Source organism: Colossoma macropomum, unplaced genomic scaffold (genome assembly GCF_904425465.1).
Source record: "Colossoma macropomum unplaced genomic scaffold, Colossoma_macropomum, whole genome shotgun sequence".
NCBI lineage: Eukaryota > Metazoa > Chordata > Actinopteri > Characiformes > Serrasalmidae > Colossoma > Colossoma macropomum.
Genome location: NW_023494800.1, coordinates 5,084,089 through 5,096,122, shown reverse-complemented (window position 1 = coordinate 5,096,122; position 12,034 = coordinate 5,084,089). Strand labels below are relative to the sequence as shown.

General features: G+C 39.3%; 1 protein-coding gene across 1 annotated transcript in view; it reads left to right on the top strand.

Moving 5' to 3' along the window:
* Window positions 1–5,050: 5,050 nt before the first annotated feature.
* Window positions 5,051–12,034, top strand: part of LOC118820475 (zinc finger and BTB domain-containing protein 7C) — a 49,170-nt gene continuing 42,186 nt past the window's right edge. Inside the window, exon 1 of the mRNA XM_036588833.1 lies at window positions 5,051–5,175. The gene's annotated coding sequence lies outside the window, so the exon portion shown is untranslated. The remainder of the gene's footprint in view (window positions 5,176–12,034) is intronic.

Here is a 12,034-nt window from a genome sequence, read left to right as displayed (position 1 = left end):
TCTTTCAATGAAAGGGGGGTGAAATGGAAATGCCCATTTTTTTTTAGAAGGTGGGAAACTCATATGTGAATAATGAAGGAGGCGATCATGTTATAAGGTCAGGCTCTGCTGACGTGCATGTAAACAACAAAACTAACTCCATCTGCCTACATTTTTTCCGAGTAAACGACTGCGCACCTGTCCGGCCGGACACTGATGGATGATTGTCTGTCAAGCTCTCCTGCTACCCACTTCAGGCCAGTTGCCCACGCCCCAGTCACCGCCACTTGCCCAGCTACCGCCACCTGCCTTGGACTAGCTGCCCACCCTACACTGAAGTGGACTACTAACTACTACTACTACTATTAATATTAGTAGTATAATAATTTTGTAGGTAGTTTGACCAGAGGAGGATGGGTCCCCCCTTGTGAGCCTTGGTTCCTCCCAAGGTTTCTTCCTCAGCTCTGAGGGAGTTTTTCCTTGCCACTGTCGCCCCTGGCTCGCTCACCTGGAGGATTTACATTTCATGTTAAAACTGTGTCCTTAATGGATTTCTGTGAAGCTGCTTTGTGACAACATCCGTTGTAAAAAGCGCTATACAAATAAATTTGACTTGACTTGCCTTGACAATAATATTCTTATGGTTCAGTTGTGAACCTTAAAGAAAAATTCCACCACTTTTTAAAAATTTCTGCATAATTCAATCCCTGAGATGTAAACAAATCGTTCCGAGTGGTTTGGTGTGAAACGCTCTGTTAAAGAGAAAGTATTGTTCACAGTGGTGGTGATAGGAACCAGACATCTGAAGAGTTTAATGCCTCTAAAAGCTCCGTCACAGAAAGTTATTACGTGAAATGAATATGCTGCCTGATGCTGCAGACATTACTTTATGATAGTTTTGCAATAAAATTTAGACCTAAAGTGTATTTTAAATCCATTAAAGGGCAGAGAAGTAAATGCAGGGCATTGTGAGGCAAAATAGTCTCCAAAAATTTTTTTTTTCCAAATTTCTCACTATTTTACCATCATTAACATTACATATAAAACTCAGAAGACCCGTGTAGGTTCACTGGTGGTTTTAAATAATAAATAATTGTATTGTAGACATTGTGACCCCTGGTTCCTATCACTACCAGTATAAAGAAATCTGAGCCTCTGTAATGAACCATTGCATATCAAGCCACTCTGAATGACTTTGTTTACATCTCAAGGACTGAATGATGTAATAAAAGAAGGACTGGGTTCATTTTCCATTGAAAAGATGCATATTTGTACTCACTACTTAACTTTTTTAACCCCTTAAATTGTCAGGGCCCACCAGCAGGCCCACACTTCTATAATCTAAGAATAGCTCAGCCGCATTAGCTTTGCACTTAAGTCCCTGTAGTTACTGAATAATAATGCTTAGTATAAAAATAAGCCCTAGATTTTAAGGGGTTAAACCAAAAAAAACATATAAAAGCCACAAGAGTCAAAACAGGAATTATGGAGTCAATGCAACTTCCAGAATATAATATAATAGCTCCCTGACTAAAGGTGCTGGGGACGTACCCTTGAGGATACCACACCAGTGACTAGCGCTGAAACTTGAAAGCCACAGTTTTGCATTTCTTTCTGAGGGAGTATGAGATTTTCTCACAGTGCTGGTTGGTAAGTTACAGGTAATCTGGGTCTTTAATCTTAATTACCGTGTGTGCTACTCACTGCTTTGTCGGTCAATAGCAGAAACGATCCAGCTCCTAGATATCGAAATGTGGGCAAAATGTTTTGTCTGGCGCAACACAATGTAATCTAGATGTCTAAATGATGGAGTTTGCATAGGGTGAATGAAACAGTAATGTGTTTGTCGAGGCTACTCAGTGCATTGTGAAATTATCTTTATGGTTCACACCTGTTTTCCAACCTGCATGTGCACAAAGCTCAACAATGCCATCCCCACACCCTTTTCAGAAGCCACTTAATCGCACCTAACCGGCCAAACTGATAGCACCCCTCCCGTACAGTCAGCGCCTATTAATTCCTTAACACTGCTGGGAGAGGCCTGGAACCTTTGTACCATGCAAAATACATCTTTTAAGGTGTCCAAAATGTGTTTCAAAGCATGCTGGACAGGCACGTCAGAATAGACTCCTTTTATATTGTCAGTCCAGTCTGGTTTTTCCTATCAAGAGTCAATTTGAGCCAATCACTCAATTCAGTCATAATATAATTATAATTAATTCAATTAATTATTATTAATTCAAGTCGTGTCAGGTTTCCTAAGCTGTAAGTTTAACCCCTTAAATGGCCAGTGTCCGTCAGCAGGCCCAAAGTTTTATTACACACTTCTACAGCCTGAGAATAGCTCAGCCAGTTTGCACTGAGGTCCCTGTAGTTACTGAATAATACGCCTTAATATGTAATAAGCCTGGGACTTTAGGGGGTTAATTCATATCTAAACTCTCTGAATTTGCTGTATTTAGCTGAACCTCAGCAGCAGGACACAAGAGCTCCTGACTTTAACCCTTAAACCCCAGCCTTATAACCTAGTTAGTGATTTTAAAGATGAATTTCACCTATTTTTTTTCCAACTGTCTGCATAATTCAGTCATTAAGATGTAAACAGGGTCATTCAGAGTGGTTTGGGGTGAAGTGGTACTGCAGAGAAACTTACAGACTCAGATTTCTTGGTCACACTTTATTTGAATGGTTCCTTATGAATGATCTACTGACACATAATTAATAATCTTTCTGGTGATACTCTGGTTGATTATCAATAACATTAAGGTTACGGTTAGCTTTAGGTTTGAGATTAGGGATAGATTTAATAGAATCTTTCATACACAACTTCAAATTCAGTCGCATTTAATAGATATTTATTTGCATGTTAGTTAAAGATAGACTGACTGGCATCTACAGCGAACCATCCAAATAAGGTGCTACCGACTTCTTTACAGTGGTGGTGATGGGAACCAGGGGTCACCATGACTACAACACAAATATAGACATTTTATTTACTATCCAAACCCACCAGTGAACCTACACGAGTCTTCTGAGTATTTACATGTAATGTTAATGATGGTAAAATAGTGGTGAGTCTAAAAAACGCATCATCACTGTCCTGGGAAAACAGTTATCTCCAAAATGCTACGTTTACAGGAGAAGGAACCAACGTTCTCTACTTTTAACTTAAGTTAAAAGTAAGATATTTAATATAAGCTACTTTGGAGCATTTCTAATGGTCAAGTCAAGTCAAAGTTTATTAATATACAGCTTTTTACAACAGGTGTTGTCACAAAGGAGCTTTCGCCCCCATGAGCATCACCAATAGAGACAGTGCCAAGGAAACAAGAGGAAGAAACCTTGGGAGGAACCCGGACTCAAAAGGGGAACCCATCCTCCTCTGGTCGACACCAGATAGAAAACAGTGTTAGTACAAACTATTAAAATACAGAAACGAGGAAAATGGTTCATTCACCATGACATTTGAACACAATGTAAGGGTGGGCTGCTCAAATGATGTTGAAAAATTGAAAAAATTTGTAGATATTTGTTTTTCTTCAGCGACAATTTGTTCCTTTGGGGACTAGTTTGTCCCCAATTAACACCCTAATAACACCCTGCATCTACACTTCCTCCATGAAAGGATAAAATAAACACATTATAGGCCAGAATTGTATCACAAAACTATGGTAAAACAATGTCTCAGGCATCAGGCTGTGTATTCGTAACTGTTTCATGTGAAACTTTGTGAGGGAGCTTTCAGAGGCATTAAAATGTAGATAGAGGAAACTAATATGTAACTAAAGTTATGCAATTATGAGAATGACGTTTGCATTGGAATGCCAAAACTGGACATCTGAGATGTGGAGTGAAGTTTTATGGACTGAATTTATAATCCGGAATACTCGGCTTGTAAGAAGCAGAAAATGCAACCAACTTCTAAGACTGAACTTTGGAGCTGTGGGAAAAAATATTTTTCTTTAAAAAAATGAAAGCGAGTCTCCTGAAAAAGAACAGAAGCTGTAATAAAAGCAAACTAAGCACTGAAAAATTCTGTTTTTTTCTTTTTCTGTTAAACACGTTTTCTGCCTTTTTTCTGATGTTGAACACTAATTTTGACTGGAAATTAACCCCTGTGTGGTGTTGATGTTGTTACTCAGTGGTCTGGTGGACCCACCACATTATTGTTTTTTTAATTCAATACAGCCACAACTGTTTATGTAAAAACACCAGATGTTTAAAATATCACAAGTGTCCAGCGTAGGGTTCTCCTTTAGCAGCTGTAGCCAGTCAGCAGCCTGTCCATGCTGTCCACCCTCACACACACACACACACATATATACACAAACACATACACTCACAGACACACACACTAAAAGCAGGCCATGTAGGAGGAGAACAGACTGAAGGACACAGCACCTCCACACTTTTACTCCCCGCAGGTTCACCCAACACCACGTGTAATATAAATGTGTGGGGGGTGAACAGAGTGAAGACACTGAAAATGGGTTATTTTATATGTTCTTCACAGAAAATGAGCAAAATCCAAGAATCTGAGGTTGAAATAATAATAAATCACATCATTTTTACTTTTGGTAAACATTGAAAATGGGTCCCACAGACCTGAACACCACACAAGCGTTAAATAAAATAAAGGTCTCTTGAACTTTTACACAACCCCCTACATAATACATATGGGACGTAACATCATTCTTGCATTTATGTACTTATGGTTATATATGGAACATGACCCTTTGTCCCGACAAGGTATAAAAACAAACCTGTGTGTGCAGGTATGCTGGCAGGGGTGTGGGTGTGTGTGTGTGTGTGTGTGTGTGTGTGTGTGTGTTAGGCTCAATGAGCCGTGGATCAGGTGGACACGTGAGGCTGACTGCCAAAATACTTTTGGTTTGGAGGGAGGGATGTAGGTGGGTGCACACGTTTGTTTGCTTCGCTATAGTGATCTCTCTCTCTCTCTCTCTCTCTCTCTCTCTCTCTCTCTCTCTCTCTCTCTCTCTCTCTCTCTCTCTCCCTCCCTCTCTTTCTCTTTCTCTCACCCTCCCTGAATCTGTGACACACCTTCCTGCGTGCAGCTCAAACTCTTCTCCTTATCGCTCTCTCCGTCTGACGTTGGCTCTCACTTTCGCGTGCTTCAGAGGGAAGATAGCAGCCTTTCTTCCTCACACTGATACAGCGCAACTCAACCAGCAAAAGGTCAGTGAAGTCTCTCTCTCTCTATCTCTCTCTCTCATTGTTGCAGTCGTATGCTCTTCTTACCCGTACATCTGCTGTTATCATGTGCTGATCGCTTTGTAAAGTACTGGCCGATGCGAAACGCACTAAAACTTCACTTAAGACGGAGCTGTTTGCAGCGCGTCTTTCTTTCTGTCTCTCTCGTTACAAAGTCTGATTCAGTAAACGGAGATGACAGGTCTGATATAGCGAGTTTGATTGCATCTGCACGCTTGCACACTCATAATAATGACCCAATCTGGTGTGCTATAAGAGCAGATTGAGGTTTAGATAAGTTTGCTTGGCTTGTTGCTCGTTATACAGTTTTCAGTGAGCATTTCTAAAAAGGACGAAATGCTGTCGGCTGTGTTTAGAGGTGACATGATATCGCTTCTTTCCCGATACTGGTACTGAAATCTAGAGCCGATACCGTTTTCTATAAAAATGACTAAGCTTTAAAATTAGCTATTCGTAAATGAAGCCCATTGTTCTTGCCTTTTTTCCTCCTGGGGTCTATGTTTGAAATTTGTGGGGTCTATTTTTGGAATTTGTGGGGTCTATTTTTGAAATTTGTGTCAGTTTATATACCAAAAATAGTCATAAATAATTTTTTACATCACCTCTTTTATCCCTGGTTGGTTTTGTTAATGTGCATTTAAGACTGATGTATGTAGATAAGCTCTGCTCTGATTGGCTGCCTCATTCGAAAGCAATCCAGGCTGAAACACTCCTTATGACTTCAGCGTGAGTGGGTGGGGCTAAATCTGTTGTAGGCTGAACAAGTGGATATATGTAAATGCACTGTTTTTTATGCAAGTCCAGAGAGGCCATGAGGTAGTTATGATTTTCTGGATTGTTATCTTGAGATAACGTGTTAATTATTTTGCCATCGCCAGATAACAAAGTTGTTATCTTGAAAAACAAGTTAATTATCTTGCTATCCCGAGATAACAAAGTTGTTGTCATGAGATAATGAGTTCATAATCTTGAACTTGTTAGCTCAAGATAATAATAACAATAATAATAATGAGGTAGTTATGATTTTCTGGATTGCTATCTTGAGATAGCGAGTTAATTTTCTTGTTATCTCAAGGTAAAAAAGTTGTTATCTTGAAATAACAAGTTAATTATCTTGCTATCTCAAGATAGCAAAGTTGTTATCTTATCTAACAAAGTTACTTTTCTTATCTAACAAGTTCATTATCTTGTGATCTCAAGATAACACAGTTGTTATCTTGAGATCACGAGATAATTAACTCGTTAGCTCAAGATAATAATCTAGAAAATTATAGCAACAGCTCATGGCCTCTCTGGACTTTGTGACATCACAGTAACAATGCTGGCCTGGCGAGTGAACATCACAATTTGAAACTTTAACCCTTTAAAACTCTTCTGATTCCTAAAGCAAAGCATTCAGGGCCTTTAAAGCCATCGCTCCCAAACTACTCATGCACTCTTACTATTCCACAGCAAGAAATACACAACTAGCCACACAGGACTGAGAGCTATTTCTGTCTGATTTGCTTTTTCCTTCCGATATCCAGCTGGGCATTTTCCGCTGATACCGATGCCCATTGATACTGATACACCATCTCTAGCTATGTACAGTCAAAGTCCCTTAAAGTAAGCTTTTCCAGTAGAATAAGGCCACAGAAAGTGCATTTCTGCTAGAGTTTGAAGACCTGAGGTGCCCTCTGGAGAAACTTGGCACAAGAATGAGCTCAAATATTTCACCTTTTCATACATCAGTGCCGTGTGTGTGTGTCTGTGTGTGGTGACAGCGCATCACACATTCCTTCATTGTTCACGCGAGTCAAGCGGTCAAACTCTCACAGCTCATCCTCCACAGCGCGCACTGCTCGGGTTTTTGTGCGTTTCACTTGACTCCACGCGTGTTTGTTAACAGTCACGGCAAAGTGCGAGAGGAGAGGGCCGCCGGCCTCGAACGGTCAAGGATACGGCTGAGCAGGTGAATAGGCAGATGACTGGCACTTTCAATTATTCATCCATTTATTGTGGCCTGGGCACACTGCACAGGCCGCGAGATTTCCTTTCAGAATCAGAATGAATTGCTTTCAGATCACTCAGTCAATGTTTGGTCTGGGCCTCGAGCACGCACCGATTAGTCAGCTATTGATAGCGAGTGCAGAGAAATGTATAAAGAGTTAAACACCTAAAGGTACGGACCCCTCCCTGTGAGAGAGGGAGGGAGGGAGAGAGGGAGGGAGGGAGGGAGGGAGGGAGAGAGAGAGAGAGGGGTTATGTGGGGATAGGCACCACGCCTTTGTCTTTTCAGTCACTAGGACAAGGTTTATCGAAGTTGAACCTGATCCGAGGGAGTCTTTTGTTACAGCGTGGATACTTTTACATTGGCGTGTTCACAAACATTTCAGCAGTAGCCTCCCTCTATTTGCTTTCCTCAGGGGGGTGTGGGAAAGAGGCAGGCTGCACAATGCTCCAGCTTCAGCTACACAATTACACCAACACTAACTCCCTCACTGCAAACCCCCACTCAAGACACACACAGGTTCGTTTTTGTGCAGTGTCAGGACGTGTGTCTCACTGTCGCAATCCGAATCTACAAAAATAGAAACTTTTCAGGAGGAGGAACTTTTGGTGTCTTAACTTATAATGTGAATGTAAAAAGATTTTTTTTCAAGTAATATTGGAAATGAAATATTTGCTTTTATGTTGCATCATAGTTGATGAAATAAGGAAACTGCATATGAACAATATAGCAACAAAATATATAATAGCATGTAATAATAACAAAACGTCACTTTGTGATGTGCTTTATATATCGCTGTTGTTGGAACAAAACCTCGTATCTCCAATATGGTAACTTTACAGGAGAAGGAAAAAACATACTTTCCTTTTAATGTAAGTCAATGGAAGCAGAGTTTTTTCAGAGTCATTTTAGGTCATTTCTTTTAGTCCATTCATCATGAAATTTACACACAATGTAAAGGACAACAGGCTTTTTAAAATTATGTCAAAAACTGAAAAATGACAAAAATTGAGATGCAAGGTTTTGTTGCAACAGCAGCGATATATATATATATATATATATATATATATTCTATATTCTAATAATGTGTTCCACATATAAATATGTAAGGATCTATATGTACTAATATATTTCATATGTATTATGTATATAGTTGCCATCACATAAAAATCCAGTATCTCTATTTTTGTCATTTTTTTGTTTATGCCTAATTTAAAAGCTCTGGTTGTTCTGTGCATTTTGGTCAAATTTTATGAAGAATGGACCCAGAGAAATGCTCCAAAGCCACTTGGACAAAAATCTATTCACATTAACTTACATTACAAGTTAAGAATATTTTTTCCTCCTCCTGTAAAGTTACCATTTTGGAGATATGAAGTGAAAGTATGTATAAGTAATAATAATATGTTGCATAAGTTTAATGTAAGTCAACAGAACCAGACATTTTTCCAAGTACTTGTGAGCCGTTTCTTTAGGTCTATTCATCACGAAATTCACACACAATGTAAAGGGCAACGATGTGAACGACAAAAATGAATGTGCAGTTCATTTCTTAGTAATTTTTTAGAGGTTTAGTAATATATATTATAATACATATTATATTTATTGGAACAAAGCTAAAAAAAATAATTACAGGAGAATTGAAAATTTTAATTTTCACTGTGAGGTAATCTAAAAAGAGTTCATTCCGATCGTCATTGTTTATTCTAACAGTCATTTCCGTCCATTTCTAAAGGCTGCTGGCATTTTCAGGTTATGAAGAATATCCGGTTATGAAAAATTGAAATATTAATCAAGATAAAAAGTTTAGTGTGTGTGTGTGTGTGTGTGTGTCTGTGTATATTTCTGGTTTGTATATTATTTTCTAAGCTTAATCTAAAACCAAATCCTAATTTTAACCTCAGGAACCCAAAAGAAATGGTTTTAATATTTCAGTCTAAAAAAATGAAACATGCATCTTTTGGAAAGAACGTTTTACAAAGTCAGGACTATTTCTGTCCTGAAGAGGCATGAAAAAAAAATCACATTTACACACTGTCACAAACACACACACACACACACACACACACACACACACACACACACAAATACAGAGACACACACAAGATCACACACTACTCAGCGCACGGCACTTCACACATAGCTGATCATGGACAATGCCGTCTTGAGATGATATCGGCCCGGCCAAGGGCCGGCCAATTTGTTACTCGCCGAGGGACATTTAATGATAGTCCATGCGACAACGAGGCAGAGATTTAGCCAAAGTCCTCACAGAGAGAGGCGGAGAAAAGAAGAAGAAAAAGTAGAAAAGAAAAAGTAAGAAGCACCTGCACAAAAGTCCACTTGAAAAGACCGGGGCACCAAAAAACTGATGAAACTCAAATACGCCGGACAGACAAAAAGAAGGCAAAACAGGACAAACCGGGACCAGCAGGAAGCTCACTTGAAGAAAACCCGATAGCAGAAAAAGAAAACAAATATCACAACATCTTCTGTTTCATCTATCTGAGCAGCATCGGCCCAGAAAGGAAAGAGAGAGTGAGTAAAACCCCTCCTTCACTACAGAAAGTGAATGTGGGAGTCTAACAAATGGCAGCAAAGTGAGAACAAACAAATCATGTTCCCATCGACTTATCTCAAACCATCTGAGATGAGTTGCCCAATAAGAAACGCCACGAGGGTGGGAGTTCCGATCTGGGGTCAGTTTCTGAGTTTTCCAAGTGCCATTCGTTAGTAGGTGAAAGAAGGTTGCTGAGGCTGATCACAGATCAGGGCGGTTTGACTCAGCATAGGAAAGTCTTTTCTACACTTTTTACTTTCCACCAGCTTTTCACCCCCACCGAAACACTCTCTTCTTAGAGTACATCACGAAATTTATGATAAACAGCATCAGCTTCTTTACACGTCTCACACATTTGCAGTGTGGTCTGCAGTTTTGGTAACACTTTAAAGAGCCCACAGTAGATGCTGTGTAGATGAAGTCAGCGAAATATCGATAAAATTGACCTTAACTCTGCCTGCCTCCACTCCTGAGCTTAATCTTGATCTTAATCCTAACCTTCACCCAACCGAACGCCATAGAGAATCAACAGATGTGTTAAAAATTGAAACGTCTGTAAATAATCTATAGATCATCTATACAGTGTTTTTTAGTATCATTTATTTTTAGTGTTATTTAATTTGTTAATGTATTATGGAAATTGTGCTTTATCATATTCAAAAATACATTACATGAAGTATATTATACTGTTATATGCAAAAGTCTGGACACATTTTGTAAGTGACATAGTTACAAAAAGTTACATAGTTGCATCCCATATCACAGAAGAAAACCTCGTGTCTCCATTTTTGCCGTTTTTCAGTTTTTGACCTAATCTGAAAACGCCTGTTGCCGTTTAAGTTGTGTGTAAATTTCATGATGAATGGACCAAAAGAAATGGCCCAAAATGACTTGGAAAAAACTCTGGTTCCATTGACTTACATTAAAAGTAAAGTATGTTTTTTCCTTCTCCTGTAAAGTTACCATTCTGGAGATACAAGGTTTTGTTCCAAAAACAGCGACACATACCTACACAGGTGTGTGTGCCATAACTTTCGCACAGGGCACATTTTATGTTTTTCTTTCAGCAAATAAACAGTAATTGTGTATTAAAATGTGCAGAAGTGTGTTCTCTGTAGAGGACGTGTTAAATTATCTTTACTTAGAAAATCGACAACACATATAATTTGACCGGGGCGCCCAAACTTTTGCACACAACTGTGCAAAATCCTGTATCTATTACATTCACCTTAGTGGTACCTAACCTCATTCCTGCTCCTGATCCTAACCCTTAACCCAAAACCTAAACGTAACCCTAACACTAGTCCTAATCCTTATCCTCACTGTCAAACGTTGGCCCCCCCATCATCCCTCTGCTCAGAGCTCCATCTTCACGAGCTGTTGGACTGGTTTAGAAATGTTCCCATTCACACATATCGCTCAAAACTTCTCATGGTTGTCCACAAATATTCCCTTATGAGGTCGATTCTGGCCCCGTGAGGCTAAACTTCAGGCCCAACTGAACAACAACAAACTGGAAAACTGTGAACACTGATCCAAACGCACAGACGTCACGTTCAAACCACAGATCTGCAATGCTGGAAAGTCACCATCCAGCAGACCTGACTCATTAGCATTCTATATGATATTGTGTTAACCCTTGTGTGGTGTTCAGGTCTGTGGGACCCATTTTCAATGTTTACCAAAAGAAAAATGATGTGATTTATTATTATTTCAACCTCAGATTTTTGGCCTTTGCTCATTTTCTGTGAACAACATATAAAATAACCCATTTTCAGTGTCTTCACTCTGTTCACCCCCCACACGTTTATATTACATGTGGTGTTGGGTGAACCTGCGGGGAATAAAAGTGTGGAGGTGCTGTGTCCTTCACTCTGTTCTCCTGCGGTTATTGTGTGTGTGTCTGTGTATGTGTCTGTATATGTGTGCGTGTGTGAGGGTGGACAACATGGACAGGCTGCTGACTGGCTACAGCTGCTAAAGGAGAACCCTACGCTGGACACTTGTGATATTTTAAACATCTGGTATTTTTACATTGTTATGGCTGTATTGATTTAAAAAACAATAATGTGGTGGGTCCAGCAGACCACTGAGTAACAAACACATCAACACCACACAGGGGTTGATTAAAATGTCTCTTGGAAATTATCTCCAAAATAGTAACTTTACAGGAGAAGGAAAAAAACTTCCTTTACTTTCAATGTAAGTCAATGGAACCAGAATTTTTTCTAAGACATTTTAGGTCATTTCTTTTAGTCCATTCATCATGAAAT